Consider the following 19,536-nt stretch of genomic DNA (forward strand, 5'->3'; position numbering starts at 1 on the left):
CTGTAGTTGTGTACAGGGAAGTAAAGCTAAAGCCAGGCTGCTGACTGCTGGGGTCGGTGCGGTGCTAGCAGCACAGGGGTGACGTGACGGCATATTCAGGCCTGTGAAGTCTTTCCGTGCTGGTCTGGCACTGGAAGAGTGGATCCAGCACATTTCCTATCCCCTCTGCTTGAGCATTTCCCTGCTCTGCATGTCTGCAGCTGTGTATGCAGAGACAGGTAAATATTGAAGGGTTGTAGATATTTGCCTGTTGAGAAATGGATCCCACTGAACCGCACAAGTATACTAAACAAAATAGAGCCCTGAAGGTTGAAAGCAAAAGGAGAAAGAACTGTGTAACATTTCACAAAGCTGAAAATAATGGAGGACCAAATTAATTTGGACATAAAATCTAAACAATCTTGACAGGTAATTGGGAACTTATCACAACCTTCTACTACATGTCTGCAAAAAACCATAGTGCTATATATGAGAAAGAAGACAATATTGTTAAAAACTACAATAGCTTCACTATGAGGGGAAGTAAAAATAGCAGGAAATAAAAATTGTGAATGGGCCTTTTCTCACATACAGGAAGAAGAAAGGGCAACATACTGAAATATCTGGAAATTAAAACCGTGGAACAATAACAGCTAGGTAGGAGAAGAAGTACAGGATGGAAAACTATAGGTAGCTGTGTCGATACAGGAAGCAAAGCTCCAAAAGCTATTAAAACTCAGACACTTCAAGTAAATTATTATTATATGCTCTGTAATACCAAAGCATATTAATGATAGAAATGCTAACAATAGTATTTATCTTTTGCCAAATGGAAATGATTAAGAAAACCTGTAGAAGTTAAGGATATCTTTAATAATGCTTAATTAATTTTAATTTTTATTTCTCTTTTGGGAACATCCTAGATGAGATATTCTTGCCATGTGATGACAACAAAATACTTTCTTCTCCAGCAGTAATTTAGACTGACAGAACAGGTAATAAATTCAGTCATTTTAATATAATTGATCTGAATAATTTGATTCCAAGAATTTTAAAAGGCTGGCTAAGGAAATGTCCAGACTTAATTCATATAAATGGTGATTTTTAGAATTTGCCAGGATACTGATGAAATATCAAAGACCTAGAGAAAGCTGATATTTTTCAAACTCTTGAAAAGTGTAAATATAACAATACTAGGAAAAGTAATGTAGCAGCTAATGTAATTAATGAATAAATTAATAAAGAATTAAATATAGATATGCTAACTAATGCTAATTGAAATGGGTTTATAACAATAGATCTCATTAAAGTAATTTTTGTTGATAAAGGCGCTAGTGTTGATTGAATATTCCTTCTCTTTTTTTAGGCACTTGACAGGGTACCACATGACATTTTTATTAATAAACTACAGAAATCAACACGATGCATGTTAAATGGATTAAAAGGCTGGGTAAATTATGGAGTTTAAAATTAAATTTTCTGTAGACATAAAACAGATTTCACAGGATGTTACAGGTAACAGCTTTTTGCATTAGGCTACCTATCATTTTTATTAAAGAACTAGGGAAAAACATGACAAAGTGATCCATAAAGTATACTAATAATAGTTTGGGGAGTGATAAATAATAATGCAAACCAGGTAGCTCTGTGGAAATCGTCGAGGAGAGCACGCTTGGTAATGCAAGGCTTATGGAGCTCAACCGGCCAAGCTTAACAAAGAGAGGATTGAGGGATGGCTTCATCATAGGCTATAAAACTGCCTATGGAAAGAGAACCTGCTCAGAGAAGACTCTCTATCTAGCCGGCATGTACCAGGTTCATCACAGGTGAAAGGCTGAGGTTAAACCAGCTGATTTCAAAAGAGATGTAAGGCCAATGATGCCCATTTAGTGGGGAAGGTACTAAGCCCAGGAACAGCTTGCTCTTGGAGGTGGCAAATTCTCTATTGAAAGCTTTGATTGTATCTTTTGAACAGAAATGAATTCCGGACAGTCCCATGGCCTCTACTGGGCATCTGAGTGAGAGATCACAGAGCTGCCTTCTGCACTCATAATTTATGACTGAACGTTACACAGAAGCTGTGGCTCTGGAAAATGCGTGCCTGACACCAAGAGTTCAGGTTTTACCTGTCAGTCAAAGGGTTCTCTGGCTTTCCCAAATGTAGAGCAACAACTGGAGTATTTTATGTGTGTAAGTACCCAAAGCCATAAACACTTTGGGTAACTGGGTGGATCTGGTGCCATAGCAATGCAGCCTAGGAGTGCTCTTAATGCAGGGCCACGTTCTGCTGCTGCTCCAAGATTGAGCCAAGAGGATTTTATCAATGTCATCAGCATTTTACTGTAACATAACTCAGAACTGAGTTTACCCTGGCAAGTCAGCACTGCCAGTTGTCCCACAAGAAGGGATGTGGAGGGTGATGACAGGAGAAGGCAGTAAAACAGGGAAAGAATACAAGGGAAATTTAGAAAGGAAGGACAGATGCAGGAAAACCATCAGCAGCACAACAGAGGCTAGAAAGCAGAGAAATGGGAAAGCTGTATTTTAAGCCATAATTTTATGTACATAAGGAAAAGAAGGGAGAGAAGTATTGCACAAAACCAGGGAAATTTGGGAGGGAAGGGAAAGAGCATATACATAAAAGATGGGAAGAGAGAAAAGGAGAAGAAACAGAAACATGTTTGTTAGTCTTTGTGACCTTCTGTTACACTTACTGAATTATTTATTCTGATATTTGCTAGTAACTTTCTACCAACCATTTATTGTCATGATATAAATAAGAGCAGAACCCCGTTATTGCTGTTCCTGGAGGGATTTTGATGTTGAATGGCAGCGGGCACTCCCCCCTCCCCTTGGCATCAGGCGATTATGAATTACGCCGAGTGCTTCTAATAACTAAAGGGAAAGGGCTGCTCAGCACATTTGGAATGTAAATCTCATTTTTTTCTCTTTTGTAGGTCATGAAATGCAGCCCTTTTCTAAACCCCTGTGCTCAGATTGCAAGCTACCACTGCACACAAATTCCTCAGCCTATCCTCTGCAAGGGTGACATTTCATCAATGCTGAACCCCTCAGCATCCTGAGGGCTTGAGATAAGATTGTTTTTATTGTTGTTTTAAACACAAACATGCTGGATCATGTCACTTAAAAAGTGCTATGTGGATGTTATACCACATGGGAAACCAGACTATTAAAAAACCAGAGATTTGCTGTATTTCAATTAAAAAGCAAGAACTTAATTTATGGTTTTTTTCCATAGCCTGCAGGTGTTCATGGGGTGCAGTTTGCTGGGAATCTGCACTTACTGGCCAAAACTTCAGGAGTGTTCATTGCCCAGCCCCTCTCAAGCAACCCATAGAAGAGAACAAGTGCTTTTGGGCCCCATATTTAGTTCCTGAGCTCTTACATCTCCTGCCCTCGGCACCTTCTTTGCAGGAGCAGATTCTGGGATGCTTCTTGAGGAGCTGGTGGCCTCTGGAGAAGCTGCATGGTTCTGCTTTGCAAGAAATGAAAGGAAGGGAAGAATCTCTGTTGCTGTTGTACCGAGAAAAGCAGCATAACTCCAGTCCAGAAGAAGGGAATGGAATTATTTATTAATTTCCAAACTCGTTTATGTAACCTGGTTTGCTTGAATGGCATAAGGTTATTGGTTCTTTGACCATCCACCTCTTAGAATGATTGGTTAAACCCTACAACACCCATTTCAAAATATTTCTCCAGTCAGTAACATAACAATACTGCATAACAAGCTACAGGTGGAAGATAAAGATTGGTTTACAAAAACCTTTCACTGTTCCCAGCGAGCGTGTGTGTGAAAGCAAACTTTCACATGGATGCTGGCAGAAAGCTGGAAAATTTCTCTGCATCAAGCTTTCAGCATCCACAAGTCCCTTAAACATTGATGAGCTGAACTTTTTGCTTTATGATTGGAGTAATTTAGTTATGATTCAGGTCATGGATGGTCAGTTTTTGTTTCCTACTCTACTGGCATTATGGGACATGGAGTTCAGACCTTGTTTCATTTTGGAAGAGTAAGCAAGGTATGTAAATAGTTAAAAGGAGGGGATGCAAGTAAAAGGGAAAAAAGAAATTAAAACTACTTGGTGCTTGTTTTGCTTTTGGGATAGACAGTTTCTGTCTGTGGGGAGAAATTAACTTTTCCACACAACTTAAATCTCTCTTAAATCCTTAAAATAGAGCTCTGGGAGTGACATGGCACTGAGGCCTTGGTGCTGGCCAGTTTCACCTTATCATATTCGCTCAGAATATTTCCAGCCCAGCAGAGTCACTTTGCTGACAGCCCTGCACAAGCTCCAAGATATTTTCTTGCTTGCAAATTAAGTTTTCCCAGCAAGCCACACTGCTACTTTGGTTATCATCACTGCAGAACAGATGTCCTCAGGGACTCAGAAAGGGCTTTGCAGTCTCTTACCCATGGGTTTTAACTTGACCTTGCTCACATCACTAGTGACCAAAAGTCATTACCATAAGTGGCTTATGTGAAATGTATTGGTCTCAGTCAATTTTAAGCAGACAGTAGTCTGCATTACCAAACCACCATCCCAAATGGTGCTTTTTTTGGGAAGTCCTAAGCACAGTCAGGGTCAGTATAGTTGGACTGAAACATCAGCAAAAGCACAAGGAGAACAGACTTTAAGTTTTGTGCTTGTTCACTTTCAACATAATGAAAGTAACACATGCTGTAAAATAGCTGTAAAAGGTATTTCAAGTCTGCATAAATTAGAGCAGTCTCTGGGGTTGCTCTGACTTATGCATGGGACAGTCACACTCCCCAGACAGTCCCCATCTTCAGAAGATACCAAGGTGGCACAAAGCCTTTCTGGCAGCCTTTGCCCCCATCTCTGCTGAGGCAGAGCAGAGACCAGCAGCCCAGGCTGTGCCCAGCACATCAGTTTTTACCAAGTGTGCCAATGCAACAACACGCTCAGCCTTGGTCTACACAGAATATTACACTGTGGACAAATAGGGATGCCAGGTCTTTCTGAGCCACAGAGAACCATCAGACTTGCTGTGACTACCCAGAGGTACTCAGCTTTGATGGGGTACAGATGGGGTGAGATACAGAGCCAGAGCCATGGCCCAGGAGGAGAGAGAGCAGTTGGTCCATTTTGCTTTAAGCTACAGGCAGCAGATTTTCAATCCGGGAAAGGCTTTCAAGAAGTGACCTGGAAATTCAAAATAATGGATTTTTCTCAGAACTGAAACACCAAAGTAGACATTTAGTTTGGGTCAGCTGAAACCCCCTGTTTTAGTAACTGAGATACTTAATTTTGATTTTGCTTTATTAATTCATTTATCTTGGTAAACACTTATTGAGTACTACCTGCTGCTAAACCCCCACAACTTCCTCTCTTCCACCACTCTCCTCTCACCAAGCCGTGGCAGTTGAACCATGCTTGAAACATCTCTCTGCACAGCTATAGGGAGATAGCACTGGGAAGTGCCTTCTTGGAGGCCAACTCTTTGCTGTTACTTAATCATGTCCTTCTGGCTTTCCCTACAGTGGGGGAAAGCTTTGCTCCATGCCTGCACTCAGGCTCCTTCTGCAGCTGTGCGTAGTCCTGCAGTCATGGGTACATTAAAATTCACCTCAAAACATTAAAACCTACCAAGGGGCCAGCAGAAGGCCTAGTCCTCCATTAAGGACTGTGTATCTAATTTTGAGTTGACTACTGTCCTGAGGAAAAAGACTGCCTTAAAGCATAAAATCTAAACAGTGAAAGAATTATTGAGGTAATAGTTTTCCTTTTTTTGCCAAGAAACTCAGGTGCCTTGTCTGCAGTCTCGCAAAATCTGAGCTAGAGCTGGAAGTGTGTCCAAAACTCTTGACCCCTAGTCTTATGCTTTAGCTATAAAAGCATCCTTTCTTCCTGAATAGCTCTAGTAATGGTCTGCTTAGGGAATGAAGAGAAATGGAGACTCTTGTCTCCAGTGTTATGATTCTGAATGAAGCCTCAGGTCAATGTAATCAGACATACAAAAAAAAGAAGGATGATGTCTCTATGACATGGTTGAATTATTGGCATTGCAGAACTGGTCCAATTTTTTTCATAAATGGTAAGCTTATCAATGTGGGGGAGAATCAGAGGGTTTTGTGAATTTTTGTCAAGCACAGTGACAAAATAATCACTGTAGTGTCAGAAGTCAAGGAAGGGTTGAGGGAAACAAGGCAGTGAAAAAGTAATTTTTTTTCAGCATGCCAGATACAATTGTGGAAATTATGACAATTTCTAATATTCTAAAAACAGACTTCCATTTTTTAGGGAATATTTATCAAGGAAAAATTGATCCAGTTAAAAACCAAAGCATTTCATTATTGTTTTGCCAAAACATTCTGATTTGACCTAAAATGATTTTTTATCTTAACATTTCACTGAAAAGCTTTAAAAATTTTATTCAGCTTGATTCAAACTTAATTTTTTCCCGATTTTTCTCATTTTCCCATCTGTTTCTGGTGGATCTTTCTTTACTAAAACAGCATCTAAACTTTTGGTAGCTTGATCTTGCACACTTGAATGTGAAAAAAGGCAAAAAGAAGTTGAAAATTAAATGCATTAAAGTTTCATAATATGTAACTTTATTATGGATACGTAAATATTTCATCCCTCTTTGGTTCCTTTAAAACATCCTCCAGCCCATTGACTCTAGTAATGGGCCAGGTAAACATCTTGACCTTTATCTACTCAACTTAAAATCCCCATAAATAACTTTTATTGGTTTCTGTCCTCTGCAGCTATACGTAGTGTCACAGCTAAGAATGTCATTGCCCCAAACTGACAATTATGTTTTCCATTTTTCTGTCTTTTGCTTTCTTTTTCTTCTAACATAGTTTATAAAGTACAAAGACAAGAAAAGTCAAAAGAAAAGTTTTTCTTCAAATAAAGGTAAAATTTTGCTGCAGACAGAAAAGTGACTTTGGAGAAAAATGACATCACCAGACCCCGTGTTTATTCTCTTCGGTGGCATCCAGATCAAATTTACTTGGTTTTCAAGGTGATGTTTCTAACCAGCCAGCCCTTAAACTCAAATCAGGATCTGAAAGTCAATCTGTGTCCTTTCTGACTCATGCATAATCATCCTTAATAAAGGTTCTATAGACAGGATTTAGCTGACAAGTTGGTGTTTATCATACACAAGACAAAAGAGATTAATCCAAGCCATTCATCCATAGCTAGGCTGACTCTTCATCATTACCTGGTTAATGTGTGCTATCTGTAAAGCAAGCCAGAACAGGATGATCCGAAGAGCAGATGTCCTAATATGGAGTTGATTTTATGCAATGCTTTCCTCCACCACAAATGCATTTCATTTTAACAAAGTACTTCCCAGACAAATCCACTGGTGAACCCCTGTGGTATTAGGCCTGGGAGAAATCCCCTTTGCCTTCCTTCCCCTCACCTTTGTGCCCATCTACTAGCTTCCAAAGCAAAATGTGTGTATGGGATTAAAAAGGGGAAGGAGTGGGGGTGCTGGGACGAGATAGGAATATCTGGGGCTTTGTTCAGCAAAGGGAATAGCTGGTCAATGGAAGATGAAGTCAGATTTAGGGTTTCCGGCCCCAGAGCTCTCTTTGTTGAGCATGGTGCCTCATGGAGTATGGCACATGATACTGAACACCCTCCTGCTCTCTTTGACATGTGCATTTGTGTATTTAATGTACATGTGTGGCAGCCTGACACATGCTGTGACAGAAACCACCAGCAGTCTGTGTGGCAAGCTACCATCTTCCATCTCTTTAGGTTGAGGTGACGATGCAGTTTGAGTTTGCCTTGAGATCTCCCCTCTTTTGAATGAGTGTTAGGTCTTGTCTAAAATGTTATTTTAATCCACTTGTCATGTACTTAGCATGCTGAGTAGTCAGGCAAGGGGGGGGAGCTGGCTGGGTGCAGGGTAAGTGAGGTATCTCTCTGCTTGGGAGGGCTCTGGCCCTTCCCCACCTCATGTCTGATGATGAATGTTAAAGGGAAGAGTGGATGTCACCTGGCTTTTATCCTGTCACCAGGGTAGCTGTATGAAACCTTCAGTTGGAAGAAGTGATCCCCTGTAAGTAGAGATAGGAACAGATCATGCTTACAGGAGGCATTGCTTTGCAAGTAGCACACTGGAGCAGAGGAGAGGTGGCCAGTCTCTATTTCCTGATCTGTGCTAGACCAGATTAAGAAGCATCTTCATCCCCTGCACCTCAGCCAACTTACCTGTTAGTGACAATGGAAATCCCTCCTTTGTAGGGCATTTGAAATCTGTTAGCAAAGAGTGTGCTATTAGAGAAAGGAATATTACTGTCACAGTGCTATTACAGTTACTCAGTTTCTGTCTGGAGAAAGATGAGATCTTTGTTGGCTTCTTGAACAGATGTGTGGCCAGGTTTTGTCTCAGCAGAAATGGCTGTTGGCTATTGCCTTCAAACACCAGCTCACTTACTAGTGGCTCAGTCTGGGGCCCTGTTGTGTGTTTGAAATGCAGAGGTTGTCCCTTTGGAAGCTGCCAGGACTTCCTTTGGATCACATTTGTATGTGACACTAAATTGTGCTCTTAATGGCCAGATGCAGTCTGCCACCCTGGGGTGTGACAGTCTGGGACTGTCACAACCTTTCTTCTCAGCCTCCATACTGCTATTCTTCCTGCTCCTTTGATCCCTGCTCTTCTCTGCTCCCTTTCTTTCTGTCCCTTTCCCTAGTCCCATTTTGTTATTATTAGTCTTGTCCTTTCAAGTTGGCCTGTTATTTCTAGTCTTTATCTCCTGCCTCTTTTGCATAGACCCTGTGTCTTCCCATGCAAGTTGTGTAACTCATAGCATTCCCTACCTTGGAAGAACCAGAGGTGGCCAGCACACAGCAATCGTGGCCTCTCACAGCAGGAACACACAGGTAACTGGTTTCTTAGGGAGCCTCAACACTGTAAGTGGGCAGCAATCAGTTCAGGTAAGAGAGGAGACTTACACCTTATCAACGAGGCAAGGTTGGGCCTCTTAAAGAGGTCTAGGGGATCCTTCTCTGTGTACTTGTTCATTTGTCCTATGTATGAGTTGGGTGACTTTGAGTTCCTTGCCCCAGTACTGTTTTCTCACTGTCTTCTGAATCTCCTGTCCATCTATCAGCAAGACTTTGTACCACATATCTCCTTGTGATCTTGTCACTGAGCTTCCTTCACCATGTGAACACAGCTATACATAATCCAAGGCTATATGAGTTGTATATAGTGATGGATGATGCTCTGCAGTGGTGTCAGGATTATGTGCTTGTGGGATTTGGTGGTCCTTTGCTGTCCCAGCAGTAATCATTGTATACACAGAGACTAAACAAGAATTTAGCCAAAACCAGTTTTTTCTTTAGGGCAAAATGCCATGGAGACTTTGAAAAATATGTTGAAGCCTTCTTTTCTGATTATTATACTGTATTCTGATGCTCCTTCTATTGAGATTTTTTCAGAGCCTGTGTCTCTAGTAATGGAAAAAGCAAGATATGAAAATAATCTGGAACTCATGCCTCTCAAAAAGAATCAAAAGCCTAGAGATCAGCTCAGAAACTCAGGATAGGACATTCTATGTTAATTTGCAAAGCAGCGTTTGCACTGCATATAAGGAAGCATTATAGTGCAGTTCAAGGTGGTAATAGATTAATTCTATACACTTCTGATGCATGCACATCTAAAACCATCACGTCAAGCCTTGCGCAAAACTTTAATAGCAGCGTCTCAACAAACTGAGAGGAGTTCAAAGAAAAGCAACAAAAATTATCAGGATGGCTTCAGAATTGATTTAGGTTGAAAGATTAGGTGTGCTTCATGTGGGTAAAAGATGATGAAGGCGGGCATGCACTAAGAGACTACAAATATTTGGTGGGTGTTAATGCTAAGAGGGGAAGAATTACTTTGTGTGATTCAAAGGGGTATATCATAAGAAATGACACAGAAGGAAGTGACAAAATAGTCTGAAAACTACAAAGAATCTTCTGCTGTCAAAACACATAGTACTGTGTTGTCAGTGAAGTATCTACAGAGGTAGGTAACAGGCGCTGGAAGCAAAACTTGGGAGGCTGTGCTGCATGGAGTCAGCCTGCTCTAGAAGAGAGGTGAACTGGAGATGACCTGTTCACCTGTCTGAGAGAGCTTTTCTCTACCACACATTTTGTTTCTTCCAACACTACCAGTTTCTTTTCCATATATTCTGGCAATCAAAAATATGCCGAAGTGTTGATTGTCACATATGAGATGATATAGACTGATCAATACTAGTTACATTTGCAAAAATGAATATTATGGAAAGTCACGGAAGTAACAGTCATCTGCTTCATTAGTATCATCAAAGGAGCCTTTTAGTGCTACAGACCTCGTAGGGGCTTGTTATCCCTTTCACACTAGTGAACTTCTGTCCTGACAGAACAAGATGATCAAGAAATATTAAAAATACCGTCTTTGTGATTGCACCAGTTATTCAAATGACCTCTTCTAACCCAACACATCTCACTTGCATATTAATGTATTGCTACATGGTTATGACATCCATATTACGTTCCCAGTGAGTGTAGAAATGTCAGGAATCTTGTTAATTTAGCCCAATCTTTCAAATATGTTATCTAAATATCTAGTCTAAACCCATGAAAATCTGGTGAGCTAACCCATCAGGTACTGTGCCACACAGGTAAAAAGAACAGAAGTTGTTTTTTTTGTTCTTCCATTGTGCTGATTCACAAATTTCTTCAATGCCAGAGGCCCAGCTTCTCTTCTGAGTGTAGCCCATAGCAGGAGCCCCCACACAGTCAGGGATGAGATCCCTGTTACTCTTAATGTTGGTTTCTTCCCCAAGTAAACTTCAGACTGCTTTAATTTTGTTCATCTGCAGCACAGTGGACTGTCCTTTGGTCGTTGCTTGCTAAATATCTCCAGAGGGTATTTTCGGTGGGCATGACACCTGTCTGGGCACTGCCACAGGACTGCGGGTGGGGTGCGGACAAAAATCCAAGAACATGACCAGAAGGATGTTCATGCCAGGGGTTTCTGGAGGAGTGAGGCAAGTAAGAGACAGAAGCACAAATGTCATCATCTGAGCACTGGTGCAGGGATGGAAATTTTTGGGCACTTTTCTCTTGTTCTTTTCTTGACAACTCATTTATTTCAGTGGCTGTTTACTGCTGGAAGGGGAGATACATAAGGCCCCTAGTTGTTAATCGCTTCTGCTGAAAGAACGTTGTAAATAATCCTAGGAAAATTTATGAGGGAATTTGTTTGCCTTTTATCAGATAGAAGTTTTCTTGAGGGAAAAGGAAACACCACATTTCAGTCAAGCCTGGCCATCGCAGGGCCGGATCCTGACTGGACGCCATTTGCAGTAGCTGCGATCCCTCAGCCCAGTGACCTGCGCTGTGGGTGGCGAGTGAGGCAGTGGTGGGGAGCTCCGCTCTGGGCATGACTCCTCCAAGTCTCTGTGGGGAAAACAAGCCCCTCTCGCCACACAGGTCTGGTGGCAGGCACAGTTCCCCCTCAGCAGAGGCGGTGCCAGCTGGGGGCAGTCATGGGCCCTGGCGGCCCTAATGGCCCTGATTGGCACCACCTGGGCCCCCCACACCCATCCCAGGGGCCATTTCAGCTCAGCCTGCAGCTGCTGCCTCTTTCCTGAGCTCTGCTGGGGAGGTGGTGGTTTACACTCTGAGGGGTCCCATGGTCCTGGCTTGCTCATTGCTGTGATGATGGACCCTAAAATTAGCCCTTCGTGCTCCGTCTTGTGGGTCTGCGCCTCTTGCGAGTCTCTGCCTTCCATTTGAACAAGGTACGCGCGTGGCTGGGTACAGGCAGGGCCCAGTTTTGTGCACCTGGGCTCCCCTGAGGCTGCTGGGAGCTGGTGCTGGGGTGTCTCTGCGGGTTGGGGACCAAGGTGGTGTGGCCTCTGCAGCCTAAACCAGCAGGGTAGGCTTTGGTGATGTCCTGGACTGGGTAGAGCTCTTCTTACAGGTGGATTGTGTGAGCAGAAGAAGCAGCTGGCTGAGGCCCCCTGTGTGCCCTGGAGTGTAGTTCTGTGGTACAGAAGTGACATCTCCCTCAAGTGGGGTGCTTCCCTGGTCTGGGAGGTGACATGGGACCTGCTGGTGCTGCAGGTACCTCCCCCATGTCCTCAGGGCTTGTGTAGCCCATAGCTGTGAAGCTTGAGAAACTGAAACACCACATTAGCTTGGGCATGACATGGCATCTTTTTCTTTCCTGGCTCTTCTTTTGGTCTAGGGAGGCTTGGCTGTTGGTTTGGGCGATCATCATCTCGTAGGAGGAGCTGTGGGGGTTTCTTGCCTGAGCCACATAAGGTAATGGCATCCACCTGGGGAGTGCTAGGGTTGGGCGGTTCCACAGGGCAGGCTTGGCTTGTAGAACAGCTGTGTGTGATCCTGGTAACAAAACCACTGGCCTGTGAGGTTGTCCCCACGCAGGCTGTCTGTTCAGCTTCTTTGTTTTCAATCTGGGGAGGTTGTAGCTTGGGGTCTCCATGTGTCTCAGAGCTTCCCCTGAAGCTGTTGCAGCTCTGGCAGGACATGATGGCTCCGTGTTCATGGGCTTGAAGGGGATCAGGGCCTGGCATGACTGGGCTAGTGGAGTTGGTGAATGAGCAGTAAGGGAACACTGCTTTGTGTATATTTGGTCTATGTTTACTTCAGAGTCAGTGAAAATAGATTCTAACAACAGAGAATTTATCAACAGTTTCCCATAAAAGGTTCAGGGGCCAAAGGGATCAGCAAAAGTGGGTTCAATTGAGTTAATGGGACTCTTCTAGTTCTTTAGTGTTGTGGTTTTAGTTTGGGGTTTTTGAATGTGTGGAGTTGGTGCCTTGCAAGAGGGGATGGGAGTTAAAAGCTCTCATGCTGCATCGTTGTTTAGGTCTTCACCCAGTGAATACTCCTGTGTGCAATTTAACACCTGTGTGTAGTTTCCTTTCTTGCCCTGACTCTGCTTGCTGGGGAGTTGTTTACACAGGTCCCTGTGTGCCAGCACAGAGCCTCAGACTGGCCAGCCCCAGGAGTTTGTGCTTTGCTGCAGTGTGTGTAGTTATTCACCTTATGACTCAGTCAGCAGTACTGTAAGTGTCAGCATGTAATTCTTTGCTGCCCTAAAGTAATGGTCTTTGACCAATGGTCCAGGACCTATTTCTATGGGTTTGTGAAAGATAATGAGAAAAGTGAGGCTATTGTCATTAGGCTGAAATTCATTATTCAGGGATCCATACCTCCATTTGAGATGCTTTATAGGTCCATGAGTTTCAATAGGTTGAAATCAGTGGCTCTGACAGCTTTCTTACCTTCTGATGGTCCCTTACATAGTGCAATATCGCCACTTTTTTCCTCCCTAGACTAACAAATAGGAACAGTACTAGGTCACACTTTCGTAGAGCAAACTATCACCAGGAAGCTGTAATAGTGGCAGTCTAATTGAATTGACATTTTATGTATTAAGTGATTATATTAAATGAATTTTATTGTGATATGTATCGCATTGTGTGAGATTTTAGGGGATAACTGCTACTTTGTGCCAGATGTTGCTGAGAGGAATAGTATAAATGCAAAAGTATTCAGCTGTATCTTTCATGAAGGATTTATGTCTAAGTTCTGAATTTTAATACTCTCATTGATATTTGAATTTTATTCTGTGCATTATTTGACAACATCCATTCCAAATGTGCAAGAAAAATCAATCTAGCTCTAAAAAATTTGAGATTTAAAAAATATATGTGATTGAAAAATATTGGCTTTATTTTTATTTTCTTCTGGTTATTGATCAATAACCAGATATTCAGGGTAGGTTTTCAACTGTCCTCCATGAGTTTAATTGCTAGGTTCTTGGAGCTGAGTCTTAACAGACAAAATACTGTGGGAAGTGTTGGTAAAATACAAAAAGTTACTGCTTTGCAGTTGGCTCCTAATGCAGAATTTGATGCCACTCTAGTGCTATACTCTTGTCTAAAAAGATCATTTTCCTGGGATATACTGCTAGAGTTGGGGTTGGTGGGAACATCATCTATACTGTGGGGGTTTTCTTCAGAAAACAGTCTAATAAATCCTCCTCAGGAGAACTGTAATAACTGCTTTTGGATTTCATATCTGTGTGACTCGTGTATATCCAAAAGATATGAGGCCCATGTGCCTTTTCAGCTTTATTTTGTGTGTTTACATTTATCCTAAGTGGCACAGGCACAGTGATGGCAGATTGCACAGGGGTATTTTTATTAGGAAAGCCCAGTAATATGAATAGCTGTAAAATTTGTCTAGACAGAAGAATAGACTAAAATAGCAGTGGAACATGGGCAGGAAGGAAGGAAAGAAATATGAGTGTGTGTTGATGGGGGGGGAGTACACAGGGCTGCTTATACCTTCAGGGCAAATCATCAGGAACATGTTACCCCTGGTAAAAGAAAATCTTGAGGACAGACAGAGTCCCAGGGGTGAGAACTGTCTGAAAAATGAGAGCATAGTTGTGGAAAGGTAGTACCAGACTTTTTAGATAGGGTGTTTTTTTTTTTTTTTTTGGTAGTTCTAGTTTGGTAGTTATTTTTCCTCCCTTAAATTTCAGTGACATTTTAAAAATCTTTAAAGCTGTTATAATGAAATTTTTCTTTTCTAGTTGTTATATTGAAATTTTCAGTAATGTTACTGTAGAAGTATAGTAATGGAAGTTGGCAGAAATTAAAAAAACCCCAAACAACATGGACTACTTTGATTATGTGGTTATAAAAAGTGTTTTTTTAATTTAAGGCCACTGTCCTGGGATCCAATTCACCACTGCCCTATACTTGTTGTCAAGAGATACTTCATAGATGTGATGCCAATGCCCTTAAGGGCCTTGCTGTCTCATGCCTGGGCTCCTGTAAAGCTCTTGTTGCTGTTGGGCAGAGTCCTGTCTAGGAATAGTTTTTTTTAGTAAAAAATAGGAGTTGTAACCTGTGTCAGAATGGATATTAAACTGACTGGATTTTAAAGTGTGTTATAAGTGGGGCAAAGCATCAGAGTACTCCAGAACTGATGATAGCTATTGCCTTGCTGCGCAGAAATATTTCACTTTTTTGTCAGAGTAATACTGGGGGAAATCAAAGAACACTAAAAACTGGGACACAGGGATGATTGGATTAGGAGTTAATTTTTTTTTAAAGCTAAATTGGTAGGTCCAGATTTCAGAGCTTTATTCATGTTCAGTAGTAGCCCCATTAAAATCACTTTCCTTCTTCTGACCTAACATACAATTAAAAGGGTTCTAAGAGCCCTATTAATGGTATTGAAATCTGGCTTGTACCTTGGCACAAAAAAAGGAGGGAAACACAGGAGATTATCAAACTCTGTGGCTCTAATAAGAGCAAAGTTTGGAGAAACGTATAGAAAAAAATGATTAATAATGAACTGAAATGTAAAATTTTAGTTCAGTACAAGACTGCATTGAGTGTGGTGATAAACTGTGGAATTGGATTCTGAAACAAAGGGTAAACTCAGCTTGCCTGAAGCTTTTAATTTGTTTGAGGAACTGTTTTAAGCCATCTTCTGCAGTGTAGTTTCATATATTTAGTTTTTAACTCCTGAAGTGAAGTGCAGCATCAGGAGGAGAGCAGAGTAGCATGTGGCCCATGTTAGTGTGACCCCAACCCTTGATGCAGAGCTTATGGGGCATGCTTTATGGTACTAGAAAGAATGCATTAGCTTCCTGGTAAATGTGCATTTTCCAAATCTTGCCGTACTGTAGAGAAGATGGGATAAATTGTCATTTTCTGCGTTTTAGAAAATCACGCTTAAATTGGAAGCTTTATAATACTACTACTACAGCATAAGGATACGTGGAAAAGCATTTATAGCTTGAAGGCTTGCCTGCTTCATTTGGTGTGGGCAAAGAAGGTGAGTTTCAAAGCATGTTCTCAAGTGAAAGATTTCGCATTTGCAACCTAAATCACATGGCACTGTATGTTTCCTGGGAGGGTGATTCCTCTAACCACCCTGACTGTTAACTGGGAGTGTGCAATTAAAAATGTATGCTGTGTTTGTCAGCTCTTTAAACTGTTCAAGCTGGTTACATAAGGTGAAGAAATTCATTACATAAGTTACACCATGAATTGCAAATTGTTTACTTGGTTGTGACAGCCATAGCTTAAGATATTTGTAGGCTGAGGGTTAGTCAGTGAAGACATTTATGAATCATTTTGAATAATGAATAAATTTCAGATTTTATTTGCAGCCTGTTAGCAGACAATTAACAAAGAGAAAAGGATAAAACTTGTCAGAGTTGTATTTAAATGACTGTCTGCACCAGATTACTGATTTAAGCTGGGTAGCTGGGTTTGTACTGTTGACTAAATTTGGCAGTTCATATCTTGCTGTCAAACTCCTGAGTCATCTAGGCTTTTGAATGTTCTTCTGTATAACTGTATAATTATAGTGAGAAAATAGACTAAGTACATTAATAAGGCTTAATTAAAACATGCATTTGTACAAATACTCATGTATACAAATGAAAGTACCAAAACATCTATGTTCTTCTGATTGAGCTTCAGACACAGCAGCACTCTGCAGTGCAAATTCTCTGTAAACTGCGTTTCAAGGCTTGTCTTCTACATGGGTATAAAATTTAAACAGTCTAGTGATGTGTTAGCAATTTTTCTAATTGTAAAAAATGTTAGTGTCTGAGCTTTCTTATTTCAACTCCAGCTTTTCCATTAGAATAGCTTGTTCCTGTTCAGGAGCAAAAATAAGCTATATTAGGATCAAGTGATTTGCTTGTAACACAGCGTACTGGATTTTATGCTAGTATGATTTTTCAGGAAAAATTTTACCTTTATTGCAAAAGTCATGTAAAAACACCTTATTTCAATGCAGACTACCCCGAGTGTGTTTTGGGATTCTATTAACTCCAGTCAAGTCTTATGCTCTGGGCAGCTCACTGAGAATGTTTTGTGTCAGGGGTGGGCAGTGAGAGCCACCTGCTGCAATGGCAAGGGTTTCTGTCATCTTTTCCTGAGGTGTGGGTGACTCAACTAGCTGAGCTCTAAATCTGTGATCCCATGGCCTGTGGGAAAATGTGGGATCTGGCTGTGCCCTTCCTTCCTCTCCCCTGGCCCATGAGGGTTCCTGAAGGTCACTTGTGCTGACAATCTGTGGTCTGGCTCAGCTGCTAAGTTAGTTGAAGATTATCAGTTCATGGATGCCTGGATCTGCCCTTTCTTCTCTTGGCCAGCTCTTTTGGGATGATTGACAAAATTGGTGCTGTTGGCCAAAGTGTTTTCTTGCAAGAAAGGTAATTCTGGGGCTGGAATGGCTCGCAGCAAGTTGGCTGTGTGTCAGCAGAGCAGCATGAAGTTGACCTAATACATAATGGCCTCTAGCTCTGTGATCACCTATTTGATGTAGTTTTCATGTAGTTTTGTGGTGATTAATGAATGTTTATCATTCTGGAGATCTTCCAGTGGTAAACATTTAATAAGTACGCAGGAATGTTATTGAAATGCACTTCTTTGCATAGCAGGAAAACATGTATTTAATTGTTTCTGTAATTGCGGGTGACTGGATGCCCAGCTTGGCAGGGGAATGGCTCCAGAACCTGACCCATGTAAAGACTTCCAATGCTGGCGTGTGTGTGTGAGCCATACCTGCTTTGAAAGGTAGAAGTGACCTCTGTTTCACTCTGAGTTCAGAGTCAATGAACCAAGTCACCCTATGAAGGAGGCAAAGGAAATCTGGGGAAATAAATTAGTCTGTAGGCTTTCTTTTTCTACTGGGGTTGTTCCCATCCATCTTGACTAATTTATTTTAGCAGGGTAAGTGAAAACTTAATTTCCCTTAATATTGACATTCTCTTCTCCATTGCTTTTGTAATATTTCCTGTAGTTTTCATAATGATAGAAGCAAATCTGTAAAACAAAACAGAAAAATTCAACTAAGGAAAGTACATGAAGTAGGAATCAGTTTCAATTCTCCAGTAGTGTGAAAGATGCAGTTTATCAGGCAGAGTAATTTCAGAATATTTTTTTACCCTTCAGAAGAAAACACTAATTAAAGTGTTCCCTGCTGCTCTGTTGTACAAGGCAGCATAGATCTGATCCTATTCAGAGGACTTTGAATGGCTGTGCTGAGCAAGTCTTATGGGTGGGTAATGGTGGTTATAGTGGAATGGAGGCTAGAGGTGGTTTACTCTTATTAGAAATGTTAGCTGAGTAGAGAGTACTTCAAATAATGTAGTGAGGTCATAGTGGCAGAACTTACAGAGGAGAATTAAAATATTTAATTACACTTGTGTTTTTTTTCCTGTTCACATCCTAGAAATTCAGATCATTCTTACTGTCTTCTTGTGACACCTCTGTGCAGGACTAGGAAGAGTTACTAAATCAGTGTAGTCTTCTGCTATTGCAAGCAACTGCTATGTATAAGCCCAGCCATAAATGTCTCAAGGTACATGTGAAAAAGTAAAAATTTGGCCCTTTTTTCTTGGGTGCCTCCGAAATGTGGGACTGCACCTTTGGGGTTTTTTAGGTTTGGCTTCAGTCTTAACCTCTGCCTTCTCATAGCTGATAGTCTTGCCCTGTTGATGTGAGTTGTCTTTGTTGCAGCTCTTGCCATCAGCGTGAGCTTTTTTCTTTTACTGACTTTCCACCTCATCTTGAAACTGAGAAGAGAATGTGGCCTTTCGGTTCCTTAACTCTTTTCCATACCTGCTGTTATTTGTTTGCCTCTACAGGGTATTTTGGGATTTAGCAGGGAGAGCATGCTAGAGCCAAGTGAAGTCATGTTTTGCTACAGCTGCTGGAGTAGATCCTTCTTTGCCCCTAAAGAGCAAAGAGAAGCAGTGGATGTACTTAGGTATTAAGCTGCCCATTCCTTGCAGGTATAACTCTTGTGCTAATATAGATGCTAATATTAAAAAATCTCATTAATCTGTTTCCTGTGGCTTTAGCAGGTGTGTTTGCTAACACCCCACATTTGGAGTGTGATGTAGTGAATTTGCCTGCTTTGAAAGGTAGACTAAGTAGTAAGTAGTCCAGATAGACTACTTAGTTGAATTTGGTTACTACAGTGGGACTTGCAGTCAGTACAGAGAAACTCTGGTGAGGCCAAGCCTTGAGACAGAGCCTGTGTACCTGTTCTACCCTGCTGGGGTCAATGGCAAAACACTCAGATAATGACTGGGCACTAATCACAAAGGCCAGAATAGTTTGTGCACTGTTCCCTAGACATTTGCTTCAGTTTAGGCTGCTGATTGGGAGTGTTTTGAGTGACCTGACAGAATGTGTGTGAGCTTCTGGGGCAGTCAGGACTTTTTCAGTATGTAGTTTTCCCCTTCTTGATGCTCCTTCACTATTGTCACAACTTGCTCACTGCTTAGGTGCTTCCAGCTGCAGATCACTGGCATAGATCAAAAAAACTGGGTGGTTTATAAGCTGAGGAAAATATAAGCATCACACTCTCAAATTGATATTTGACAAGGAAGAGGGCTGAAAGACTCAGTAGTGTTGCCTGGAAATGTATGAAAAAACAGGCAGCCACAGGGAAAGAAACCAGCACAGGCTGCGTCCAGTCGCCTGAACATCACTCA

The 19,536-nt window shown here is 41.5% G+C and overlaps 1 protein-coding gene across 1 annotated transcript in view; it reads left to right on the plus strand.

The window, feature by feature from the left end:
• Window positions 1–19,536, plus strand: part of TMEM178B (transmembrane protein 178B) — a 222,463-nt gene that overhangs the window by 21,556 nt on the left and 181,371 nt on the right. The gene's annotated exons all lie outside the window — the stretch shown is intronic.

The sequence above is a fragment of the Corvus moneduloides genome, chromosome 4 (genome assembly GCF_009650955.1).
Source record: "Corvus moneduloides isolate bCorMon1 chromosome 4, bCorMon1.pri, whole genome shotgun sequence".
NCBI classification, from domain to species: Eukaryota; Metazoa; Chordata; class Aves; order Passeriformes; family Corvidae; genus Corvus; species Corvus moneduloides.